This window comes from Protopterus annectens, chromosome 1.part1 (genome assembly GCF_019279795.1).
Source record: "Protopterus annectens isolate FY-2018-M chromosome 1.part1, PAN1.0, whole genome shotgun sequence".
NCBI classification, from domain to species: domain Eukaryota; kingdom Metazoa; phylum Chordata; order Ceratodontiformes; family Protopteridae; genus Protopterus; species Protopterus annectens.
This window is the reverse complement of record NC_056726.1, coordinates 93223916-93249068: the sequence shown is the minus strand read 5'-3', so window position 1 is coordinate 93249068 and position 25153 is coordinate 93223916.

Genomic DNA, 25153 nt, shown 5'->3' with positions numbered 1-25153 from the left:
AGATAGTTACCTCTAAATGCTCATTTACCTTAATAAAGTCTCCTCTTAAATATCTATATGAGACACTGTACAAGTTTAGATATTTTAGTCTTTCATAATAATTTAAATTTTCACATCCATAGATGCCCTTGGTATATTTATACTTAGATTTGGGTCTAATATAACTAAGAAACAATCACATCATTTCAGATTTCCTAGACTTTATGCACACTTTTATACAACCTATAGTTCTATAACTATCATTAACCAATTGGTTGATATGATTAAAAAAAAGCACTCAAAGTTAGATCTACCCCTATACCCAGACCCTTAAATGAATCTACAGTTTCAATCACTGTGTGCTTTATTGTGTTCACATTTCAGTTTATGTCTCCCAAATCTCATATGCTTCATTTTTCATTTATTTATCAGCGTATTATTCTCCTGTGCCCAAATAGTCAATTTAGTCAAGTTCTTTTACAGACATGCCCTATTCTGTAACACATGTAATCAGTTTACCCATTTTCAAGTCATCTGCATACAGACTGTAGAACACCTCAGATGAAAAATACAGATCTGAAGGATAGAATCTAAACAAGTATGGGTCTAGGATAGAGCTTTGTGGGACACCTTGACTGTAACCTAGAATTTGACCTGTCCAATTGCTGTATGATACTTGCCATGTCCTATCTGTAAGCCACACAACTATCTATCTCATCAAAATTACATAAATACCTAGTTGTTCTACTTTATTGATCAGTGTTTTGCGTATGATCCTATCAAGTACTGAAGTTAAATCTATGTAAATTATATCACAGCACAAGTTTTCATTCATAGCGGTTATTACATTGCTGTAAAACATCATGCCACAGGTGGTAATAGATCTATGTTCAACATATGCATTCTGATACATGGTTTTAAGTCCCAACCTTTCTAATTTTGACAATAATTTAGCCAATAAAACCTTCTCCATTATTTTCCACAACAGGAAAGTAAAGTTATGGGTCTGTATGGTTCTGGTCTTATCCTATCCCCCTTTCCATTTAAGATAGGTTTAACAAGTGCATGTCTCTAAACATGAGGAATATCCCCATATTTATTGAACTTAGTCAATAACAGATATAATAATACTATAACTTCCTAGTGAAGTGTTCTCAAGTCATTATTACTAAGCCCTCCCTGTGCTTTGTTTGGCTCTTACTTGTGCAGTTCTTTTTCAATATAATCTAATTTGATGCAATATCTGAGGTTACCTGGATGTCACTAGGACAATGTATCATCCCCTTTGTGAAGCCAGACTGCTTTGCATAAGATTTTGTAAATATATCTGTCATATAATATATTATGTCTGAGAATAAAATGTATAATCAATACGCAATTAATCAATTTGTATGTCTTTACTCCTACCACATCTTATATATCTATAAAATGGTTTCCTAATATGCTCAGTAGCTTTAGACACATTTTTAAAAAAAAGTTTCTTGATTTTGTCTCACACTATGTTTAATTTGTCTTGACAGATTGTTCATTTCAGTTTTCAAAGTCATAGTTTGACCTCTTGTCCATTTCCTACATTTTTGTCTCTCACCTTAATCAAGTATCTTGTTCTTATGGAAATATATTCTCCTGATGTTGTATGCCTAGATGCTTATGTTAAACATTTTTTTTTGCATTCAAGTAAATTCTCTTTCAAAACTTTTCACATTCTGTTTGTAGTTTTTCCACTGAATGCATCACTCCAATTAGTTTTACATAGTAACTGTTTTGCTTCCATATAGTCTGTTATTAATCTTCTGTGCATTGGTTTATATTTCAAATTAACCTTTATAACCCTGTGATCACCACATATCAACAGTGATAAAAATTGATATGAATTAACAGTAATTTCTTTTGGAACACAAACAATGTTGGGTATGTTCCATTCCCGGGTAGGCTTTTTTACAATCTGAAGCAATTGTCATTCTTGAACATACATTGCAAATAATTTCCTTACTGATGTTGTTGAATCAACATTATTCCAGTCTGTTTCTGGTAAATTTAAGTCCCCATCCACTATTATTCTTTCCTGCTGTGTTTCATGCTAAAAATGTATGAATTCCTCTAGGTTATCAGCACTTGACTTTGGTGGTCTGTACACACCAGCAATTGTTATATGCTCCAAGGTTATCTTTATCGTCACAGTTACACAATATACGGTATTAGTATTATCAATGAACATGTAATAATTGCAGGTCTCATAACAATATTTAATCCCTATCATAACACCTCCACCTGATTTTTTGTTAGAATGTCTGTTACAGTAAAAACATTTATACTCTGACACAAATGATTTCCAGTCATTATTTAACCATGTTTCACAAACAAACATCAATCTTATGGGAATGTAGCAAATGTTCTAATAAAAACAAAAATTTTATTATTAATACTCCTAGCATTAACAATCATTAGAGATGTATAAAATGTTGCTATCTGTGAACTGTTACATTTCTGACCCGGCAAAAATCCTGCCTTGCATTTGTCAAATGTTGCAAAATATCTGCTGCAAAAATTCTCTTCTCTGATCTCGACAAGTGCACGTTATCCTGTCTAAACATGTGCACCCAAAATTAGGCTTATGTGCTCTACACATTTCCATTTTTTTAAAATGGGACATTTTTTCATGTAGGTTGTTACCCCAAAATATTTTCATTCACAGTGACCTGACTCTTGTTTCTATATGTGATTTGTGAAAAATATGTCCTAACACTATACAAACTATGCTATCTTAGAGGGCTGTAAGTTAAGTTCCCTACTAACAATCAGAAAGACCTTGTGGGTGAGATAATGTGTACCAACATGAATAAAAACAGATCTGTACTTCCTTACATTAAAGCATTCTAAGGCTTGTCTCACATTCTCTATTTTTAATCCTGGTAAGTATAACACTATTTAATAGAAGCATTAATAGTCAATGCAGCACACGCTAAAACACCAGTGTATATAGGCAAATCAAACCAAACAGCTGGGAATTTTTTCAATTACAGAACCAAAGAAGAGTTTGCACAAATTAAAGAGGAGAGAGATGATGCAGTTAAGAAGCTGAAACAACTCGAAAAAATTTCCCAGCTGGTCGTTGAAGAAGTTGTGATTCAGAACCACCTTGAAATTGAGAAGACTTGTGAAAATGATGAAGCAGTTGCATCAAATTCTACATCTGATGAAGTTACTCAAATGAAAATGCATTAATTCAGTCTTGGAGAATGTTAATGTATTGTCTTTATCTGTGAATAAAATCTTGGAGTTGGATTTCAGTGGCTGACTTCAGTTTCCCGGGTTCCTTGGACTTTTTCTGAGTTATATTTGGTGCCTTTGGTGCCTTTATTAGTAAAATTAACATCTAGTATCACACCTAATAGTTTGCTATGAGAAGTGACTTCATTGGTTGTATAATCAAGAGAGAGGACTTCAAATTTTGTTTTTTTATGACAGAAGGATTTGGGGAAAAAAGTAGTAGTTTTTTTTGGTGGGGGTTAAGCATGAGTTGTGAGTTATAAAGCCACGATTCAGTGGCTATTAAAGCTCCCTGAGTAATTTTTTGGAGGTGTACTATGTTGTCAGATGTTTAAATGAGAGTGGAATCATCAGCATACTGTATTAGAGTTGCCTGTTGTGTGGCTGCATAGATAATGCTCGTAAAAATGTTAAACAGGAGGGGACCAATGATATAGCCTTGTGGTACACTGGTGGTGACTGGGAGGTAATGAGAACATGTGAAATGTCATTTTACTGACTGATGTCTATTGGATAGGTAGCTTTTGAACTACAGAAGGGTGGGCTGAGAGAGACCTAGTGAGGACATTTGAAGTATAAGTTTGCTGTGACAGACTGTGTCAAAGGCTTTAAACAATTCTAGAAATAAGGAAGAGACTAGTTTGTCATTATCTCTTGCTTTATTGACAGTATCTACATAGGTTAGAAGGGCAGTGCTAGTACTATAAGAAGGACAGAAGCCATGTTGTGTAGGGGATATGAGTTCTTCTTGAAGGAGAGAGTCTAGCAATTGTCTTTGAATACATTTTTAAGTATTTTGGTGAGGGGAGATAAGATTGCTGTAGGTCTAACGTTATTAATCTCTGCTGAATTTCCTCCTGTGTGCAGAAGGATAATGTGTGACTTTTTCCAGAGTGAGAGAGTGCGGTATTTCTGGACTGACTTATTTATAAGGCTTGAGACAGGATAGACAATTTTATTGGCTGTTATTTTTACATACTTGTGCTGATGCTTTCATAATAAAAGAACCACAGCCTTAGAGCTGGTAAATAATTTGTGGGCTGTGACTTCATAATTATCTTGTTTTCCTTAATGTGTGATGTGTTGCAATTCAGGAGAACACTGAGGAGCTTAGTCCAAATTCACAGTTGCTCCCAAGCGATGTCTAGTTAAGGAACTTGCTCAAGGTCACGCATTAGGAAAATGAGGGCTAAAGGAATTAACCCTCTACCACAGAAATTACAATTCACAGCCTTAACTCACTTTGCCAACTACTGTAACTAGTATTGTGCCAAATCTTTATACTTCAGGGCTGGCTGTGTAAAAAAAATGCCGTTGATGTCCAGATGCCCACACCACACTACTGGCAATGGTGGCAACTTGATAATCATTTTGTAGACAGATGACTAGCACTGTTCTTTGATGAAAGCCAATATGGTACTAAATTTTCAGACTGCTTTATTTTTATTACAAGAAATAATAATTACTGATTTAAAAGGTAGTATTAACATTTTCTCTGTTCTAACAGCACTTAGCAGCAATTCATTTTGCATTCTTCCATTCAATATCTGCTTCTTAAACACAGCATCAAACATATCACAGATCTGCAGTACAACTTTCCATAAATACAGTACTCATATAAAGTAACAGTCTGTAATACCTTTCACTAGCCTTGTTAAAAAAAATACCCAACCAAACAGATATCTCTCTGTTAGCAATACTGCTCTAGTCAGTAGTGCTACACTGTCATTCCAGTATAAGTAGACACGTGACATTGAGAAATGCTTTGCTTTAGTCTCTGTTCATTTTTTTTCATTATTTTAGTTCTGTAGGAGTTATGCTTTTATATGTTAGTTGTATAAATTATCAATGTTATGGTTAGTTTAATATTAGTGTACATTATTTTAAATTCAGGTCCATTTTGCCACAAATGTGTTTTTCAACTGATTAGTTGTTGGATGTGTTTTATCATGATAGTACTTATTCTTTTTTTAAATGTAAATGTTTCTGCTATTATAGTGGAAAAGTTCACATCTGCATGATTAATTTAGGGGGAATAGCCTTACATTTTGTGGGGGTTGCATGCATTCTGTGGGTTTGGTGGATGAAGTATTTTTGCTATCAATGGCATATCTATCTATCTCTTTAGGCACATTTTACTTTTGATTATATTGACTTGATGGTGAAACATTTTTGATGGCATGAATAGTGATAAATGCTTCAGAAACACAGATCAAGGCAGGTAATATGGATATATAGAGAGAGAAATGATGAAAATAAGAACACAACATAAGAGACATCAAACATTAACATGCAATGTGCCAACTCTGAAAGTCAAACTTTCTCAGGCTCCTGGTTTCCACAAGCAGCCAGTCTGTCAGTACTAAATACACTATGTCAAGCTGCTGATACAGACCTAAACAGGAGTACTATCTGACAGTATTGGCTATGTCTACAGTATTAAAGTAACTCTGGCATAATTCAAAAGAAATGGGCATCATTTCCTGTGTGAACACCTCCCTTTGCTTATCTGCCTTCTTTATGTTTTATACCAGTACTAAATCAGTGTATTTGTCTGAGTTACCTTTCAGAATATTGCGCTCTGTCTCAAAATGTAATGTGCACTTTGCTTATTAACATATTACTGCAACTCAGTTAGCCTTTATGTTCCTTCTGAGATCCCCTCTCTGGGCCAATAATCAAGGTGCCTGAATCCTCACCACTGACACTGGCGAGGGATGTTCACTTGGAACAAAAATGGATAAACCCCTCCCCCAGATTTAATAAACTCCATGTAGGAATAGTGCAAGCCCTACATGGAGTGAAAATTGTCTGTGTCTGCAGCTCCCCCTTGGCAGCGCACCTTGCATATTAATGAAGGCGAGCTACTGAGAGGGAGCCATATACATGGTTACTGAATCAGTGCTAAGGGGTGTGTTACAGTGCTCAGAGATGTGTAACACACCCCCTGCACTGTCAAAGTGCTGTACAGCACTAAAATATGAAAGAAAGTATCCTTAGATGCTTATTTTTAATTGTTCACATGTATGTCAAACATGGGATGTGTTACAGTGTCCATAACACACCTCCTGTAGTGTCAGAGTGCCATACAACCGTGAAATTAAGTGAGAAAATGTGATTTTGAAGTTGTTCTCTTTGCTGATTTTTTTTTTTTTTTATGTGTGTGTTTGCGCGGTATGGCGCATCACTTAGCAATAAAATGTGTCAGACATCTAAAAATAGAAACTAGATGCTTTTCATTTTTATACAAAAGGTCAAGTTTAAACATAGCTGAGTGGGTTTGTGGGGCACACTGCTCAGCAGTGCTTAAACATGACAAAAAGCTATATAGAAAAGTATAGCTGAAACTGGCACATCCAAGTTAGCAGAATGGTTAGAGTCATGGCTTCATGTGCAGTAGGTGCACAGTTCGAATACCCAGACAAGCTATTCAGCTTTTACATTGGAAAGCATTTCTATATACATTTTTATTTTTTTTTATTGACATAGTTATTGATATCTGTTAACCAGGGTAGTGCAGCTGGCCCAGAATCCCAGTCTCAGTGGAGATGTGAAGTGAAAACCTCCAGTGAAACACAAGTGTCCAATACAGTACAGTTACACCCCAATGTAATGTAATAAAAGTACATATGGTGAGGTTATGTAAAGTAAAATACATCCACTTAATAAAGTATCAATAATGAGTAATTGATGTCAATATATATTTTTGTAATAATTAAGAATCTTGTTTGCCCTTAGCTAAGTTTTACTCAGCACAGCTAAGCCATGCTACTCAATGCTTAAACATGAGCTGTCGTAGCAATTCTTAGCAATGCTCAGATCTGCTTAGCTGGCTTGAGCATTGCTAAGCAGTCCTACTGTAAGCAGTTCTCAGCTCAGCTAAGTGGGCTTCCGTATCACTAAGCATTGCTAAGCATTTGCCACTTTAAGCACTGCTCAGCTAAGCTTAGCAAGTTTGTGCACTTCTACTCTTTGGTTAGCATTTTTAAAAATGGTCCAATGGTGGCAAAGGGTGGGAAATAGCCTTATTTAGGCTGCACAGGCAGGAATACAGCCTGAACCTGTTGGAATTTTATCACTGCAGGAGCTATGGCTGGAGTTGGAGAGAGAGTATGCTTTTGTGTGCAGTGTTGGGGCATGTTGGAGTCCAGGGTCATGGTTGGGCTTCTTGTTAAAGACCATGATGGCAGACTGCTGCAGGGCCAGTACCAGGGCTCTGAATACAGGTCTGAGGCCTGGGACTGTCTGGCACATGACCTTACCAATGCCACTGGAATCCCCTGCACTGGTGAGCAGGTGCATCATCATTATAATGACCTGAAGCAGAGGAAGGGGTGCTCTTGGCTCAGTGGATCCAAGATACCTGGGACGGGAATGCCCCAGAAGTTTGTAAGCATAGGAGCCATTACTTTACGAAATTCTAGCATGAATATGTGATAGACAGGTATGCATAATGGTGTGTTTCCCTTCCCACAGCTGCAGAGGAGAGGGCTCGCAACTTGGAGGCCCACACGGTATGCCTAACGAGAATGCATGGAGAGGGTTGTGAGTAAAGATATATCTTGCAGTATATATATATAGTAATATTAATACAAAAGAGTACAGTAGTAACTGCCAGTAGATATATTCTGTTCTGACTGTACTGCAATAACAGTAATAATGTGTGGAAATGACATATGTATATGGTTTTAATACTAATGATCTGATAATAAAGTACACTGGCATTCTATATGTGACGGGAAAAATGGCATCCATTCATGATCTACAGGAAACATAGTACAACTGCAGTCAGAATTGTGAAGGTAGAAGTGTTAGCATTGCATACGTTCTGTAATAACAGCACACTGTCAATGCATGCATTATTTAAACTGGAGTACAATAAAGTTTGTCAAATATATACCAATGACTGTGTCCTGTCACTCTTAATAAAGCTGTCTTCTAGTAATTGTTGTGTGTATTCTATTCTGTTGTTGAAGATGTCCAGGTTAACAGGTGTTGCAAAGCAAATATGGGTATATCACCATGAAGTGAATGAAGTTTGGCTACAAAAGAACTGTTATGCTAACGTGTACATGTGGAGCTGTACTACAAGATAGAATGCAATTTGATATATGTTATGCACTAACATGTGAACCTTGAATAGTAATATGTAAGGTATTATAGTGTTTTCCCATCAGGATTGTCTGGTATTAACCTTTGCATTTCAGCTATATGCATTCCTGACTGTAGGTATGCTGATGCAGGCAAGTATGACACAGTAGTAGCTGTAGACTGCAAATATAGCATCTGCAAATGTATATGGGTCAGGTAGGCATCCCACCACACTGATATGGTCTGTACAGATCTTACAAATACCCATCCAGTAGGGGTTAATTGTCTACACCTGCATTCCAAGTATTAAAACACACTTCACCTACTATCTCCATCATGTGTGAATCTCATGCATGTATGTTCAGCTGTCACTGTAGACTCCTGTGCTGATATTACTAGGTCAGACTTTGTCAGAAGGTGAGCTCTAAGCACATATCAGTCAACCAAAACACAGCAGTGGCTCAGTAGCTCAATGTGATAAGCAATTATATATGTTGCTATTTTTCCACACACAGACCAAGGTTTGAATCCAGGGACCGGTAGTAAGATGTATTTATAGTAACAGACAAGTAATACTGACTACAAGTAGTACTGACTATTTATAGAAACTGTCATGTGCTGTTAACAGATATTCACCACACAGAACATACAAGTAAAGAAATGTCTGCAGTAGCTGTATGAAGGGTATACTAATGTCTATCATGCCTATGATTAACAGCAGGATTGATATATACTCCATGCACTGTGCACGGTATGTCTCTCAAGTGTCACGCTGTCATGGATAGTGATCACTGTTGCCAATAACATTGGACACAGGTATAAATCTAGTTGAAGTATGCCAGTAGTACACTCACACAACATCAGTGCAGGTTACACCTTGTTAGTCATATATGTTACCCTTACATGTACACGTCCCCTGTAGTCATGTACCTATAGTTCTTACAGCTTGGCCCATACCATGCCATATTGACAGCTTGAGAGGTACGTACATGTTACAGAAGCTATAGGGCACATGTAGATTTAAAATATGGGCAGACCTGTAGAGTATTCAGCAGTACTGTTGTACAAATATTGCCTATACAGCAGTTAATGGAATGTTTTTCCCTCCCCCACTCCTTATCTGCATCACAAATTATTATTCTTATATTACGGGCATGGTTTCATTTACACATATGTTCTCAAAACCGAATGTTGGGCCTTGTGTTGTATTATTGGTTATATATTTCAATGGTTGCATACTAGCATACCTTGTTGAAATTCCACCGTTGTTGGCCTTTTGCTGTAACTGTTACTAGCATGCTGTTAAAATAATGACTGTTATTCCATTTATACCTGTGTTCTGTATGCTATGCAATTCTATTGTTCTGGGTTAATTGGAACACCCATGCATGCTGTTATAACTAACATTGAAATATTTTGTTCATGACTAACCAATACACCTTGACAAACCTCAACACTATAGCATGATTGGGTAGGCTGGTTCCATCTGATCCACCTATTCCACCTCATCTGACCATGGCACTGGATCCTAGCATGCTTGGGACCCAATCTGGAACTGCTCCTTCTGGTGGTCCTGCACCACCCTAGGGTGGAACCGCCTCAGGGGATGGGGCCTGACCCCCAAATGCGGGCACGAACAGAAGACTATCACCAGGAATCAAGTTTCAGGTATGGTGCGCAGGGTAATCCAATGTGATCTGGATGATAGACTGCGCCAGGTCAAGGACAGACTGGCACACCTCAAATGGCAGGCTGGCCCTGGAGCCTAGCCCCCATCACAGCCATATTTGGGGCTATGAAGGGGCAGTGGTGACTACTCATGGGTGGGGATCTCAGTCACACTGTTGCCATCTGGGGGCACTTGATCCTCCAATTCCCAACTTCCCTCTCTGTCCAAGATATTTACCCCCTTCATGTGTCATACACAGCCCCTGTCCACTGCTTTGTCTCTGAAAAAGCAACCTCATCTACCCAACGTACCTCCCTAAACATACCTAAAACAATTCCCCAACATCCCACTGCCACCTTAAAAAAAGGGCATCTGTCCCCCAAAAATTTTTGTCCCATACATAGCTCTCCATTTTGCCCCGACATACACTGCTATTAATAAATTATTTTATCAATTAATCAACAAAGTTATGTCATCCACACCCCTCCCTGTGGGATGTGAGGCTCCAAATTCCAAATTATCCACATCATGCACAGCTGCTGCTGCCCATGAAATGGAAAGCTATGGTCCTTTCCTACACCTGCCCTGCACATCCCTAGCTGTCTTTCATATTGTGTTTGCCCCTGCTTGCCCCATTTCACCACCTTCTTATCACTACTTTTTTCTTTTCTTTTTTTTTGGAAATAGCACGGGTTTAAGTGGGCATAAGTGGCACTATGTGAAGCTAGGTGGAGGTAAGCACTGGTTGGCATCACGCTGATTCACACAAACCCACTTAAATCTGCTTAAAACTGCTTTAATCACCCTATCTTATTCATACACTGTTCTGCCCAGAAACAAAATAACTAACCCTGGCAATTCACAAACACAGGACCATCTGCACTCCAATCAGAGCAATACACCACTAGGCCAACTCAGCGCTGGGGAGTCATTGTTGTTATCTAAATATATCATGCAGCACAGTCATGTAACAGTAGTGAAAAATACACCATTGCCAAGTATTGAACCCAGGACTATCTGAAGTACAGCCAGAGCAACACACCCCTAGGCCAGCTCAGCTCTCAGGAATTGCTGTTGTTATCTGAATATATCATGCAGTACAGTCATGTAACATTAAGGGAAAAAAAATGTCTGCCAAGTATTGGCCACAGGACCCTCTGAAGTGCAGTTCACTGCAATACATCAGTACACCAACTCAACTCTGGGGAATTACTGGTGTGGTTACGAAGATATACTGAGTACCACTGACACTACTTCTACATATAATGTGAAAAATGACAGTAATACAGACACCAAACCAGTATACAGCCAAATATGTTGACGGACGGCCTATGATATCAGGTGCAGACTATTGCAGACTGTCCACAGTCATGTCACCTACATATGGAATGGCTGTCATCAAAGCTATTCTGTGTGCTGACATAATGGAAAGGCAGTGCAGATTGATTTTACAAAAGCATGACAGACAGGTCAGTGTCACATGTCATAGCCATCCAAATACTCATGTTCATGCCAATCCTGTGTAATACACTGTATGCATGCATGTATATGTCTTGCTTCTACACCTCCCATAATAATTACTCTGTAGCTCTATCTGTAACATTCCTAGCATGTCTGACATTTGGATACCCACAGTTTGGCCCACAGTTCAGTCTGTTGCACGACAACTACATGCTCAGCAATACAACCAATGAATAACTGAGCCCTGCAATGTCCAGCAGACATGGTTGCTGCTACCACAGTCACTGCCTCCCAGAGTAACATGTCAAAGGCCTGCAGAGTGGAACACATCACAAATATCAATATGTGTCATAAACTTCCTCTATCACTCTCTGGATGGTACTACTTCTTAACAGATGTACCAGAGGCACCTGCCTCACCTGGACTGTAATGGTTATTCTCACCCTGGCCATGCTGTGACACAAGAGCTGACAGTACTCCCTCACTGAAATATACAGCTTGCTGTCTCCCAATGTCTTCATAATCCCCAGTATGACTCCTGCCCAGAACACAGCAGCTGCAGCCTGCCACACCTGCAGCTGTATGTTTAGCTACCTGCTACAGAACTACCATACCTCCCAAACACCTAGAACAGGGCATCCACACAACACCCATACATAAAGGGTTGGGGGGATATTCAGGTGACAAGGACATGTATCATAGTCTCTTCCTACAAACATATACAGCTGATACACCAGCATGAACTGCAGCAGCATACACATTCAGATAAAAAGGATGTATGACACTCACATCTGCATGTCTCCTTACTGAGCCAAACACACATCGTTAAACAGTAACCTGCCACAGAATCACAAACTCTGCTAACAATGGCCAAATATAGCATGCAAACATGTGGACATAACACATCAATCCAAACAGTGAACAGTATATCTACATACCCTCTGTGATGCTGTACCCCCACACCTTGATAATGTCCTCCTCACAGGTCAGGAAAAGGGCCAAGGCCTACTTGAAGGCCTTAATTATAGGACTGTGTTCCCATGCCACTGACTAATGGCAATGGAACCCAGCTGTTTTGGATGCAATTGGCTAATGGGAGTAACAGACTGGTGCACAGGCAATCACCTGTTCATAAGCATTACCTACAAAAGGCAGGATGCTACCTATGGTAAACAGGTCTGACACTTTCTTCATGAAGACAGACTGCGATTCTTTAGGAGACTACAACTGGATTTCTTCTCACAAAGGAGTACAACAATATACCAGGTATGTCATAGAATTAAGCATGTAATGGAATGAAGATGGGGATGCAGGCATGGGAAATAGGAATTTACACAGTAGGTCTCAATTACATTTCTTGGACTGACATGTTGCTGTTAGTCTGCTGTCCAGCACCTACGACCATCTCTTATGGCTCTGTCTGTAGTGACATAGATCACAGCTCTGGTCCCTGACTCACTCCAGCAATGGTCATCTCACATATGACTGCTACTAAATTGTCTGTTGTACAATACTGACAGTAAGTACTGGTGGACACAGCTGGCATATCACATCATGTACTCTCAGTGAGCCCCACTCAGTTTGTGAATGTCATACAGGCTTAGTTCAGATATTGTCCAGGTGTCCCTGACAGTTCCTGATGTACTCTGGCTAGGTCACTGTGTACTCCACACCTGTATCTCATTGCCTGACACATATGGGTAGCATACCTCCTGACCCCCTGCAGCATGACAGCAGGTTATAGGCACTAGTAGTGGGGGGGACACTGGGTCTGCCTCAGCAGCAGTGCATACATATCGAGCATACAATGTTAAGGGAATGAATGCAGTACCAGTTATTAATGTACAATTATTGTGTTCCCAGGGGTCTGGCACATCACAAACACATTCCCCAAACTCTGGGGACAACCATCATGAATTGTCAAACTGGTGTATGGAAATCCACATTTGTCTGGCAAGGGGTCTATATCTATCAGGGACATGTACACATTCCACAAACATCTGTGTACTGCTGATGTCAGACACCTATGAGGAGGATACTCTACACCACATATGCATGACTGTCAGTTATTTTGTAGCACAGATGTTGCTAGAATGTCTACATGCACTTGTACTACTACACACCTATTTGTCAGATGTAGGCTGGATGACATGGTACTGTAATGTTGCCCATAGGGGACACCCAACAGTAGATGGCAGTGATGGGTATGGACACATAACAACACAGTCTGTTACAGCACTCAGTCCATATCTAGTATTCTTGGTATCATATGAGGTTACTAAGCTATGGGCCCTGAGCAGCCATATGCCTAGGCCAGATGTTAGCCCATGTGTATGTAAGGCAGCACCTGATGCCCCAGTCCAACAGGGACACAGGTGATATCTTAAGGGTGTATGTGCAGTTAACCATCCAGTTATCCAGGTTACACTTGCAAAGGTATAAATAGCTACCCTACCTGATGTGGACAGGGTACCCATTGCACTGCAGGGTGATTGTGTGGGACACACATCTGAGCTGCCAACATGCCCATTGCATGTCACACGCCAGGCTGAGGGCATGTGTGTGTGTGTGTGTGTGTGTGTGTGTGTGTGTGTGTGTGTGTGTGTGTGTGTGTGTGTGTGTGTGTGTGTGTGTGTGTGTGTGTGTGTTAACAAAGTGGAGCAAGAGTTGCACTCATGCAGCAGTTCCAGCAATGTGAAGTCCGTGATTGCCTTGCATGCCACACTGAGGTCACCCCTGAGGAGTATGTATCAAACCAGTTAGAGGGTTGCCCTTATAGCCTATCAGTGTATGGTTAATGTTTAATGCCCTGGTATCCCCTGGTGGGGAACCTCTGTGATGTCCCCAGCTGTTGCATGTGCTGTGTGATGTGAATGATGTACAGGAAATTATACACAATAATGGGCCTGAATGGGAGGAATATGGAGATGTTTATACCCCATGTCCCTTGATGACATACCCTTATGTATGACATGGGCCATGTACAAGGTTTACCTTACAATGGGAGCAACATTGTGTTGAAATGTCATGTTGCCAAAGACCTGTGTCCACAGTTCCCTCACGACTGATTGTGTGCCTAGGATGTTGTTAGTACTGTGATACTATGTGGAGGCATCACTCTCCCCAAAGGGGTTGACACTGCATGTCCTGCTATGTTGCCTGAGGACATGTGTCTGGCAACAGTCATGTGATGTCAGCATCACTAGGGCATCCTGTGATGACACACAGCATGCAGTCATCAGTAGACATGGTCAGACATAGGCTAATGGCTGTTACATACACCTCAGAAGTGTACATCACACATAACAGAGGCCTGAATATGGAACAACAGGTTATACACCTAGTTATGAGTGAACCGCTTGAGGTGGATTCCCCTATATGGAATAGGTGGGTTGTGTCAGTGCTCCGGTGTGCTACTCCTATGGTAACATATGGTGTGATGCATACTTCGGTGTGTTATATCTATAATGCCCACGTGGGTTATACTGTCACAGAGTTTGTCCAAGTCAAGGTAGGCAGTTTTTACTCTTACCTCCTGTCTATGGCTTTGGTGACTGTGTCATAGAGGTCAGCTGAGTGTAATAGACATGGACCCTTCCTTGACAAAGCCTAAGTGTTCATGATGGAGTGTGTGCAGGTCACCAATGTGCTTGTTACTGCGGGTTCACTATAAACTGTGCTATGGCCTTGCAGAACAGCCAAGTTAGGCTCTTGGGTCTATTATGTGACTGAGTGGGGGATGTCCCACCTTAGTCTAAAGGGATGACAGTGGTCATCCATCAAATGTCTGGGACAAAGGTGTTAGTCAGTCCTCCTTTGAATATGGTTCCTTATGGTGTTTTAAGGTTATGCTTGGGGTCATGTAGGATGCATCCTATGATGTGATAGGCTCCCATGGCAGATGTATAGCATGACTTTCACGTGGCAGTGGTGACCTATTCCCTACATATAGGAGATGGTGGAGGTACTCTGGCTATCCTGATGTACTGATGGGGACGATAGGGGGTGAGGCCTATATTGTCTCTGTCAAGCATCCAGTATGCTATACCAACAGCACTGGTATAGCTGGTGTCCTTGAGCACCACAAATGAGCAGCTGCAGATGCTTCCTGTGCTGTTGCAGACAAATGTGCAGTAAGGGGAGATGACTGTCTGTAGTGGATGTAGACAATGTAAGCTCTGTGTTTGTTGTGCAAGTTTGCAAAACTGATCCCATTCTCATGTCCATACTAAGAAGACATTGCTCCAAATTGGGCACCTGTTTCTAATTAGTCTTGGACAGAAGTATGTTATCCCTGTTTTGGATAGAATGTATTGCAGATGTCCACCAAACAGGTGTACATATCCTAGCAGAGGATGATATAGGCCTGTTGGGTATACCTGACTACATGCATCTATACAAATGCACGTATAGCATTTGTGTGTATGTGTGGATATTGGTGCCAGTTCTTAATGAGGGACTGTGGGCTGTAAGGCTGTGTATACCCCCCCAAGACTGCAAATGTGACCACATGATGGTTGCTTTGCCAGGGAGGATGACACTGTAGTGATGCTGCAGTGGTAACCTGCATTGTGTAATGTCAGCTGCAATACACCTTCACCTCATGTGGGGAAGCCCCTGGCCACACTGAGGTGTTTATACATCCACTGTCAATGGGTCTCTGGCCATTTGTGTGCTGGCATGGGTAAGTTTTATAATGTACGTTAGGGTCATTCAACTGACCCAGGATCAGGGTACAGACCCGACTCCTAATACAGTTGATGAGGTCCATATATGAGGAATAGGCATCCTGGTCACATGTGGCTGCTGGTAGCAAGCTGTAATTTCAATAGATGTGTGCTGGCAATGTTGAACTGCCCCTGCAGTGTCCCCTGCACAGCTTACTGCCTGTACAGTGTGGAGGTGTGCATGTGTTTCATATATATAGAAACCCCATGTCCCATGGCATTACCGGCTACACTTTGGCTTCTGAATGTATAATAGGATGGTTGACCAGGTAGGCTGAGGTGATCTCTGCAGCTTTGAACCATGGTCTGTGTGACTGCACAGATGTCTGCAGTTCCCAGGGTTAGGACCGCTTGCAATGAGGGCAAAGTCATGTGTACACCCCTAGCATTTAGCAGCATGGTCATCAATGTGTGCTGCACTGACACTTGTATGTTGGTAGTGATAACTTCACTTTTAATAATGGAGTCACAATGGTGCTGGTGAAAACCAGCACCAGATGCATGAAGACCAATGAAGACAGATGGATTCTATCTCTCGCCGAGCATCATGGTCTGTTTACCATATCATTCCAGACTCACAGGTACTGGAACCTCTGGAATATCACAGGATAAATGTGCACATGTTAAGGGTAATCATTCCCTAATTGTATTGTAGCATCAGTCTGGGTGACAGCATAATACAGCATAAGGCTAGGGACATACCTGCCTGGGACACATAACCAGTGTGCTCACTCATGTCTCACTGCATATAGTCAAGGAACTTACATGTTAGGTCAGGCACACCAACATGTACTGTGACAGACCCATAACAGTACCTGTTGGTCAGAGACAGCAGTGTGTATGCAATATGGTGGAGTCTGTCACGTGACACAGAAGTAACTGTGACCATCCACATACACATCCAGGTCAGAGGCACACCAGTGTGTCTCCACTGGAGTCCAGTATGTGTAACATGTTTGACATGGGCTGACGTTTGTGTGACTGTGAGACACAGGTGTGTGGTCATGTATGGTATGGCTGTGTATGGCTGTGGTATTCTTGTGTGGCTTTGCCTCAAAAATCCACTTTGTTTGTGGATGTGGATGTTGAGGACCACTGCAGATGTTTACGTTTGTTGTGTGGGTGTGGGTGGTGTGTGAGGTGTACTGATTGTATTGACAACCTGTTTGGGGACAATTATGTGGCTTTGAGAGGGAGAGATCATGGACTGCAGGTTCCTACTGTCATTGCATTTCTTACACAGTGTGTTCCTTGGTGGTGTTTGTAGATGGCTGTCCATCCATGCACATGAGGCAGATACTACACAGTGCCAGGACACACATATTAACCACACTGGTTGGGAAAACTGTAGGGAAGTGTCCAGCCATATAGTCCAGAATCTGAGGGAGGAAGGCCAGGGATACCAGAGGGGTGGGCCTACAGACCACATGATTACTAATACTGTAGGAGGCTGACACTACAACAGATCATATAGGCAGGCTATGAACAAGCAGTAATAGTTGTAACAGGTACATGCATTGCAACACCTCATAGCACATGCAGCAAGTAGCATGAAACATCAGGATCAGGGAGGGCAACGCATGATGTATTGCTACTATGTTGTCGATACCTACAGACATACTGTGCTGATAGATGGCAGGGTTATGATGTAGGTGTTAGCGGTGGATAGTGCTGGCAAAAGTGGATGTGCAGGGTCTGTACATAATGGTGAGCAATGTATGCAGTTCTGTGATGTGTTCCCCTGTTCAGGTCTTTCAGGTGAGATGTACAGACATTGCACCCCACCCTTCTCAGAAGCTGAGACTGCTGCAATTCTTGATGCTCAGAGACTCCATCACCAGGTGTTGGTGTCAAGGAGTTGCCACAACCAGCAACAATATACTGCACTGTGAGCAGACCTGGTAGCAACAATGAATGATGTGGGCCACCAGGACAGGAGATACGTACAGATCTGATACCATGCTACTGATCTCATACACCATGCACAACAAAGAACTGCAGCTATGGCCAGGGACCATGTTGGCACAGGGGGAGGGATGGCCTGCTACAAAACTTCCACTCTCAGCCACAGAGGAGTTCCTGGCACACCAGGGTTCAGCCATCAGCTCACAGCAAACCATCAGTACATATGTCATGGAAGTGGGTGGCACACATTCCACAGCCAAGGAACATCCAGGTAAGCCTCCAGTGGTCATCATGATAATACTGTAGCAGTCATAGTGGCAGCCTCTGCATACATATATGCATTTGTGAGGTCAGTCTGCATTTGTGGATGGGGTTTTGTAATCATATTGTGAATGTCAGCAATTTGGATAGTATCACAGCTTGATAAATGCACATATTATCCTGTACCAATGCCACATGTGTGTGTGCTGGCAATACCTCTCCCCCACAAATCCATAGGTACCTCTGGTGTGGCTGGGAACATCAACTTGTAGCCGGTGAGTGTGGAACTGTCATGTAATGGTTCACCTATACCCTTGGCATATTAAGGGCTGCCAGTTTACCATGCACACGACTATTAAGCTTATCCATGTTGCAATATGTGCATGTTCACTTGTGGTGGGGTTCACTGCAGTGCATCACACTGGTAATAACAGTAGCATATTTTCAGGAGCTGTAACATATTAGCACATAGTTTTGTATAGGTGCAGCCTGTCTGCTATACAGGGGTGCATTACTATTGTGTAAATGGTTGCACTGTGTGTTAGGTGAAGGTCCATCCCATACCCTGAATTGTCACATGTCTCACGGGTGTATCCTACTAGTAACATTAACTGCATGTAGCTGCACTGCATGTTGTTCAGGGCCTGTCCAGAGTGTGTCTGTTGTGGTCTGATTTTGTATTGTACATGGCATCAGTCAGAAGGTGTGTTGCATATAATGCCTTTGTGGCACCTCACGTGTGTGTGTGTGTGTGTGTGTGTGTGTGTGTGTGTGTGTGTGTGTGTGTGTGTGTAATTCAGAAAACCTTATAGTACAGGTATTCATGTAGTCATGTTGTCTTCCCTCATAGATGACCATGGAAGTTGGAGTGTGTCCCCCTCACAACCTGATGTCAGTGTCTCATCAGACTCTGATGATGATGATGGCCATTGTGAGGCATAGATGGGGTTGTTGTTGTGGGCTGAATCTGTCCCATTGGTTGACATCCCACTTCCACCCCAATGTCCCTGCACACAGTCAGTATGCCCACACATACCCAATCCCCAGCAGCCACAGATATTGGGCAGTCAGAGGGTGGTGACATCAACCAGGGGAATGTGGAGACTATGGCATCTGTGACTGTAATCACTAGCAATAGCCAGATAGCTGGTGAGGTCTCACACAGGCAGATTGACAGGGGTGCTCGAATGAGGACTGATGCCCATCCAGCACCTGTCAGAGATGTCACAGCACATGTCACCTGACACATGTTTCAGTCCATCATGGAAGCACAGGCATGTTGTGAATGGTACACCAGATGGATGCTTAGGGTCATGGATGCAACACTGCCTGGCATGCATGACACCCTCCATGGCATTGGTGATGCCTTCATTTTGCTGATGTAGTGGATAGATGGTGAGGTGAGACATTGTCAGTCCTTAACTGTGCAATGTCTGAACATGTGGTGGGAGTAGGGCATCAGCCACGTGGACATAGGTCAGCAATAATATCAGCTGAGAGCCCATGTGGCCATGCACAGTCACACTCCCGTAGTGACAGTACACCAGCACTACCGAAGGGACGGTGCTGTCCACACTACAATGTGGTAGGCTATGGGCATGTGGTCCTGAGCAGTCCCGTGATGGACAAAGACGCAGCAGACACTGGTCGCCATCAAGAAGTAGTACCACATCTGGCCATGAGCATGGTGTTGTCAGTGCCACTCCTGGAAGAACCATTTCCCATGTTCATGGCCGGAGAGAGTGAACTGTACTTTCTGCCATGTACAGTCCACAGCTGTCCAACATACCCTTGTGAAGAGCTAGCACATGAATTGACTGTGTGCATGCACACACTCACATAGACTGTGTGCATGCACACACTCACACATCACTATCACACGCAGGTCACCGACAGATGCACACAGCTCCTCTCCATGGCCCAGCTGACCAGCAGCCCTCCAGACACACACACATGATGTCAACTGCATGGCACAGCTTAGGCCTTTGCCAATCCCACACCACAACCTGTGCATGTGATGATATCTGTGCCACATCCCTGTTATCCATACCATCGATACAGGGACATGCTAATATGTGTCCGATGCACAGGGTGAATATAGTGCAGGTAATGGCAATTTGTAGTGTAGCAGCGTTATGACCTGTAAGGTGCTGTCTGCTGGCAATTGTCATGTACATATGTCAAGGTTTATGTACCTTTGTGCCATGATGCTTGATTGCTTTTAGTACTGCTGATTGACTGTTGTCTCACAGACCTTATTTTGTTTCCATTCCAAGTGTCTGTGTGTGTAAGTCGTGGTGGGCTTCTGACATTTTGTGAGCTGAGGACGGCAGAGTGGCAACACAGAGACCTTTTCTTCACCAAGGTTTGGCTGTATATGTGCATGTTTATCTAGGTGCATATACGTGGAACAGTGTGTGAGGGACAATGGGGGTAGACAGCATTCCTTGCATGCATACCCCCTTGACACAGCATGCTACTCTTGATACATGTTACCTGGGAGTTCCGTAGGATCACAGGTTCATACGTAGAGAGAAGGTTACTACAGTACTGGCTTGGGGTCCCTTACAAGCCTATCCAGTACTCTATCCCCAACAGAATCATCTATCAGCACCTGTTGCCCCTGCCATTGCTTGACACACTTTGGACCCCTGGGACAGATGTTTTGTTTTGACATCCACTCAACCTTGATACAGTTGATGAGGGTCTGCATGGTCTCTGTTTGACATTTTTGGGATGTGCATTCCTGAGACAGGGCAGCTTCTGGGAGAACACCTGCCTCTCCAACTGTTTTTTTTTTTTGCTGTGTCATATGTCATTCAAGTCTGTCATGACAGTAATGCACACAGAGTTATACTGACATATATGGGGCAGCTATTGAAGGGCTGAGCACAACATTGCCATATAGGCATGCCACAACCAACTTGTGAACAACCTGTCCAATACTGAGTGGGGCAGTGATTCCTGGCTGCCTGCATGGAACAGGTGTTGAAGGCCATGGATAACCTTTGTGGGTATTAACATAGCCTTCCCATTTGGTGCAGATGTCTGCATAGGTACATACCAGACCGGCCATGTTGCTAATGTATTGCTGTACTGACTGAGGACTATACAGAGGTAATGTACACCTTTTGTCTGGATACAGTCCCTTTACCTATGTGGTGAACCATTTATGAGCCTTTTCTTTCCACTGCCACTACTTGATTGGTGAATGCATCAGTGTTATCAACCTGAGTAGCCAGGTCTGTTAATGCAGTTTCTGCATTTCTGGGGTTGCCATTGATATGGGAAATAGTAGGTCCATGTCCTCACTATATGGTACAATGGTACTATTTTCTGCATTCAGCTGGAGGTCAGGACCTGCCCACCATGCCATACCCACTGTATGACCCCATTGCAGTGTGTTAACATCAGTTTGTGAGTCAATGACAGACAGCACACTACTCACAGTTGCCACAGCTTTAGGTGGTACCTACATATGTGGAAGGTGGCAGTTAGCATTCATGCCTTAATACATGTGAGTCATTGTGGGCAGAAGCTACTCACAGGATGTACACATCTACATATTGCACACACATAAGCAACACAGCGTATGGTGCCACCTTATCAAATGTGGAATGTGGGACATGTCTTGCAGTATTGTGGCAACTTAGCAGGACATACCATAACCCATGGCAAGTGCACCAGAAAAGACCACCCTTTGTTTGCCAATACAACTACTTCTTTGTGTCACATCGCCATTGGTTATGCTATTTCTCATACCAGTAAGGTGCTTCTGATGTGAAATAACTGCTTTATGCAGGTAGTAGAAAACCTTAGAAAATGTTTGTTGCCCTATAGTCTGTATTGCTTGTGTCATTGTCACAGGTCACACCTGGATAAACATGGACTGCAACCTGCAGGGTGGGACAGGTGGTGGCCATAACTCTCAGCTCTACAGATGTATTCAGAATTCCCTGATGTTTGCCACATATGTTTGTTCCATTTGGCATAACATTGTGGTTTTCTGGCAAAGTAGTGTGAAATCATTAAAGACTGATGTTACACAATAATGAGATATATTTTCCTGTCAGACTTTATACCCTTCAGAAAATGCATGTGAATGCACAACCTGTTATACTATCTCCTTTGCATGCTTGTCAGAGCAATATTTAAAGACTGACCCTGATATTTGGGCTTAATCCCACTTTTCTGCATGGCTTTCTCCAGATGTCTTTCTGTAAGGGGTTGAGAGGTATGTTTGTGGCCCTAACACAGGCACACTTCTGCAAGGGGATATACATACGCACACACATACAAACATACACACACACACACACACACACACACACACACACACACACACACACACACACACACACACACACACACACACACACACACACACATTCATCAACTGCCTTTGTTGATAGTAGATCTCCTACCTGGCTAGTTATACATAAGATAGCATAATATACATAGTGCATGAACCATGGAGCTTTTACAGTTTTGCAGTGTCTGCCACTACTATTTAGGTGGTTGACATCTGCAAGTGCTGTAAGGATTTCCACTGGAGGGTTAACAAGCACTTAAAATGGTATAACTGTGTCACACACACACTGCTGCAGGGGGGACATGCATTCCAACAGTCATGCAGAGAGAGTATCCAGTTTTGGACTTACATCACCTATCTATCTAGATATGTACAGTATAGCCCATCATACGTATTGCATGTGTCACAGTGGTATTGTGTTTGAAATGTGTAACTCTGCATCTAAGGTGCATGACATCTGTAGGTCATGAATAGGTTGGTGATGGTGGAGTTAACAAGGTGGCACAGGCACACAAAATGCTATATGCATTGCACACATATGCACACACACACACACACACACACACACACACACACACACACACACACACACACACACACACACACACACACACACACAGAGGCAAGACAGCCATGCTGCTACAGAGGATATGCATACACAGACACATACACTCACACAACTGGCAGTATTGAGATTACAACCCATACCTATCTAGTTGTATGTAGTATAGTGCTATGTCCTTATTGCATATGCCACAAAGCTTATATGCCTGGGGCATACATCTCATCCTGTTAAAACAATATACGTAGAGAAACCTTCAATAATGGGGGAATACAGGCCCAAAAATAGGGACAGTTTTTACACACTGCTCTTACAAATGTAGATAAAACTAATAGAGAGACAGGTTTTGTATTGCCATTACTTTTGTGAAAGGAATGAAATCTGACACTCAGATGTCTGCCATTATTGTCTGATGTCAGCTCTTAATGCTTTACTAATAACTGGCCAGGAAACCAGAATTTTATAACACACAGATGAAACATATGAGACAATCATCTGGATATTCTGCATAACTACATACAGTTGAGAGCTGTGGCCTGCAGAGTGTGAAACAGTGGATTTAAGGCCTCAAATGGTATAACCCACCCACACAGGATATGCTTCACACACACAATTGGCAGTCTTGAGAGTAGAACCCCTACCTATTTAGTTGTATGTACTATAGTGCTATGCATTACACACACACACAGTTGACATTCTTGAGATTAGAGCCCCTACCTATCTAGCTGTATGTACTATAGTGCTTCATACTTATCGCATGTGCCACAGAGCTTATATGTCAGAAGAGTTTCCATTACTGTATCTAAGGTGGTTGACATCAGTAGGCCCTGTAAAGTAGGCCAATGGGGGTTAACAGGGTGGAATAGGCCTCAAAATGTATTGGCATTGCACACACATAGAACAGAAACACACAAATCCATAAGGGAATATATATATATATATATATATATATATATATATATATATATACACACACACACACACACACACACACACACACACACACACACACACACACACACACACACACACACACACACACACACACACACACTCAGTTGGTGCTGTTGGGAATTCAACAACTACCTCTCTGTCTACACTATAGCAGTATGTATTTATTGGATGCACCATGGGAATTACACATGTAGAGAATGCCTGGCAGTGTTGTTGGGGTGGATGCCATCAGTAGCTGCTGACAGGCAGACCACTGTTGCAGAGGTCGGTTGTCACAGGGCCAAAATATGGGTGGCCATTACAAAGACATAGGCCTGTTGGGTGTGCGTAGTCTACTGTACATGTAATACATATGAAAACACACACACAGTGACTGATGTGAGAGTACAACCCCTCCCTACCTAGTATTACACAAGGGGCCTCACTATAGTATTTGCGCATGCCACTAGTTTTGGTCTACATGTGACTGTTGCAGTACATCACTGTATGCCTTTCAGGGTCTCTCTCTGTCTGTCTCTCTCTCTCTCCCCTCTCCTGCCTCTGCCTCTCTGTAACTGATATATTTGTATATGTTACCTATGCAGTATATCTGTATGTATATCATAGTCAACAAATCCAGATAAATCTTATATGCACCCCAAACGGATAGATGGGGATAAGCATGTCTGATGGGGGTGGGGATAGACAGTTATGGTGTACATAGCTGTCTGTATGCAGAAGGATATAGGTATATCCCAGTTCTGAAGTCAGATGTAGGTTCAGACATGGGCTGGCAGAAGCTAAGTGTAAGACCATGCCCAGTATGACCATCAATAGTAGGAGTAGGACTCCAGTCCAGACCTACCTGTACTCCAATCCAGGATTTTGTGTGCTACAGCCAATTAGCTGATGAGCCCTGAAAACAGCCCAGCACCTCACTGATAGACTGGCTGAGGGATCTCCTGGCTGTGTGCTATCCTTAT